We start from the raw sequence: 3,913 nt of genomic DNA, 5'->3' as shown, positions 1-3,913 counted from the left end.
TTTATGACAACAAAAAAACAAACACCTTACTGTTTTCTCTTTGTGTTTAATCAGGTGTTGGGGAGGGGGAGGGGAAAGGGAAAGGGGGGGGGGGGGGTGTGTGTGTGCAGGGTAACCAGATGTAACGAACTTGCTTTCTATTCCAGGAATTCACAGCCCTCCAGATTTGTCATGTGTATTTGCTGAGATATCTCATGAGATTTGAGTATTTTGACCAGTCATCTGGTCCCATTCCACGAGATGGATTGTAGAAGTCATATCTCGCCATGTTAAGTTGTTTCTTTACTGGGTATGCAGCGCCACGTGGTTGCCGAGTTATTGTAACTGCACTTTTTAAAAGTGATTTCAGTATTTCTATTAAAGGGGCGGTACAGCGTTCTACTGTAGATTCCAGTGGATTTTCTCTGATTTCACTGAAGTGAATTGGAGACAGTCCTGCAGTTATGTGAAAGGCAATGACCAGTAGGGAATGGAATCTCCCAGCTGCTTTTGACATGGTTCTCCTATCATGTGTGAAATGCAGCCGTAGTGAATGGAAAATAATGCTGACTGTAAACTTCCAATTACGAGCCATCAGATTGGAGAATGATACTGTGAAATGTGTATGTCTGTGTTAATTTGGCTGCTTTTATTTTTTGCAGAGAAACTACAGCTGATGAACTGCAGGGCCATTCTCATGTTTGCAATGGCATGCATTTTAAAATGCTCCCAATGGCTATTCTGTTTATAATTCAGGCTTTGTGTTTTCCTCGCAAGAGCTAGAAAGACATTTCTGATTTAGTACATTTAAAAAGCATTCATTTCTTGCCATGCAAATTTTTGCATATTTTTTTTCTTTCCAAAAAAAAATTTTTTTTGGTGGTGTCCTGAGTACACCTTACACTAGGTATCTCCAGTCAAGCAGCGCAGCCCTTATAAAAGCTTACCACAGTTCAAACATAGCAGGTGTACCAAAGTATAACGACAGCACAGTAAAGCATTGATAAGCATTGTGAAGCCCAGAAAGGTATTGCAAAGCATATGAGAGAGAGAGAACTATGGTAAATGCACAGTCTAACCAAGGGAAAGCCATGGGCAAACTGCAATGTGTAAATTAAGCGTAGTAAACTTTTATAAGAGACTAGTCTTTCTGTGTCGGGCTGATCCTGGAGCTGGAGCGCCTCTGTATTCTAAATGTGCGCCCCTTTTAACTGCTTTCATTTTAAAAGCCGAGCGCCTGGATCAGGACAGCTGGCAGATTGAGTGCTGAGCATGACTGCTCTGGCAGATCCATATGGATCCAATGTCACTGGTGTTGGTGTATCGCAGCCTGCGCTGAGCCTGGGCCATTCCTCAAGAAGAAAAGCTTTCTATTCTGGTATTCTTGCTGTTTTCAGAAGAAATTCCCAGCTACAGGACTGTGTTTATACTGTGGCGCTCAGTGTTTGGCACTGGTCCAGTCAAGGTGGTTTTTGTCACTTCATGCTATTTGAAAAAGTGCTTGAACCAGCTTTAAGATTTTTGCTGTGTGTAAATAAAATGATTGCTGTGATTTTCTTTGAATTGATTTTCCAGCAGTGGGGAAATCATGCAGTCCTCGCCAGATTCAGAACAGTCGATCCTCACGCAGACGGGATTGGGTTTGGGACAGCTTTTGTTAAACTTGTACCAGGAATGATTCCATCATTTCAAGATTTTGTGAAATGTTTATTGTTGTTTTCTTTTTTTGTAAATGGCTTTTATCATAGGTTTTGATTTATTTAAAAATAAATGAATCTAATTACAGAAATGCAGTTCTCTGTCTGAGCTAAGGGATCTCGCAATGTATCAACAGACCTGCTTACTGTCAGACAGAACTAGATCATTAATAATTACATTTCATATTGTCCTACAGCCAGCAAGCAAGTGTGCTGCTTATTGTGTTCTACACTTTCTAAAATACTTTTACTTGCCTTTATAACATGTTTACTTGTGGACTGTACAGAACGGCAGAGAAGAACATCTTTAACTTTGATTAAACAGCAGAGAACAGTGATTGTGGAAGGAGTGGAAACTTTCTGCTGGAAAGTCTTGCCCCGTTGTCACTTGGTGTCCATGAAAAATGATGGAGTGTGTTACCAGATCCCAGCACGAAGCTGGTAGTTTTCACTGAGCACCAGCCTTCTCTGAACTCTGCCTGAGCGAAAAATCAGATTGAAGATCTTGTACCGTTTCCTCTGCCAGTCTGTTATTCGTGAGAGCATCAGCCACAGAAATAGTGGCGGAGGGAGGTTTAATTGGTTCAATTAAACCATTTAGAACAGGGTTAGAACAAAGACCAATTCTGACCACCCCTGGTGTAGGTAGGAAGAAAATCGGGATCCTGTGTGCAGTGACTGAGTATGGCCACCGAGTGGCACTGTTGGCCATCTAAAAATAAAATATTAATATCTAAGAAGTAAAGGTAAATACATTTTTGTAATTCATTCAATATAGGGGTTAAAGGGGATGTAGCCTTGGTGCCTGCTGTGCTTCGAAATACATTTCTTTGTTATTGTTAGGGCCGATGCACATGGGTTTTCTTAAAGCTTTCGTTATTCTGGTGAGCGAGGGACCCACAGTCTCGCTCGCTTGAACACCCCCTTCCCCTTCCCCTCTCGCAGTCACGACTCAGTCAACACCGCTCAGTGACCATGCATGTTAACATTTATTCCAGTCATGCGGAAGGTACACAAATAAAAATTACAGTCACTTTTCAACTGACGAACAGAACAGTATCAGGAGAAGAGATCTAGGCAACCCACCCCAAATTAAAGGGCAGAGTTTATAGCGGAGTTACCAGCTGACCATGCTGCTGTGTAGGAAACACAAGCACACTGCTCACAAAGATCCTGTTGACACGCTACCATTGCACACCCAAAACGAAACAGTTGCACTACAGGTACAGATGCAATACGTGTACTTAGAGAGACCAGCCTGGGTTTGGGGTTTGCTTTTCACCTGTCCATGTTGCACAATCATTCGGGCTTTACACACGTTTCTTAGTTTTGGTGCCGAACTTCACAGCAAGTTCTCATAGAATTCTGATTACTGGAATGCATCAGAACAGGATGGTGACATGGAATCCTATTTCTAGAACAGCAGTGTTTTGCATGCGTTTTCAATTCAGATGTTAAACTGTTAACATGAAAGATTGTTGGCATTTTTCTAACACTGCAGTGTAATACGCTTCAGGTCTGTTACATATTGGGATCAAACCCATTGTGCCACCAAACCCTACAATGCTCCCTCTTCAGTGACTCCTATTGCATAGCAGCATGATCCGTTCCTGGCTTTACTATGGGTTTAATAATACACACCTAAGCATGTTACCTATAGACTGTGGCTAATCAAGCTTGTATTAAAACCTGGCACGGCAGCTCCTGTTATACAATCAGAGTCTTATTTCCATCCCTGTTGTTTTTGTTTTGGGAATGTCAAGTCAATTTTAATAGTGGGAAGAGTCTAATTTGCTAGGAAGGACTGATGGAAGCAGAACCTGCAACACTGACTTGAGTCTCCTGAACTTTGCACTCTTGCTGCTCTAGAAAGAATGCAAAGAAGAGCGACCAGAGTTATTCCGGGCTTAAAAGGCATGTCATATGCAGACAGGCTAAAAGAATTGAATCTGTTCAGTCTTGAACAAAGAAGACTACGTGGCGACCTAATTCAAGCATTCAAAATTCTAAAAGGTATTGACAATGTCGACCCAAGGGACTTTTTCAGCCTGAAAAAGAAACAAGGACCAGGGGTCACAAATGGAGATTAGACAAAGGGGCATTCAGAACAGAAAATAGGAGGCACTTTTTTACACAGAGAATTGTGAGGGTCTGGAATCAACTCCCCAGTAATGTTGTTGAAGTTGACACCCTGGGATCCTTCAAGAAGCTGCTTGATGAGATTCTGGGATCAATAG

This window comes from Polyodon spathula, unplaced genomic scaffold, assembly GCF_017654505.1.
Source record: "Polyodon spathula isolate WHYD16114869_AA unplaced genomic scaffold, ASM1765450v1 scaffolds_764, whole genome shotgun sequence".
Lineage (NCBI taxonomy): Eukaryota > Metazoa > Chordata > Actinopteri > Acipenseriformes > Polyodontidae > Polyodon > Polyodon spathula.
Note: the sequence above shows the minus strand (reverse complement) of the source record.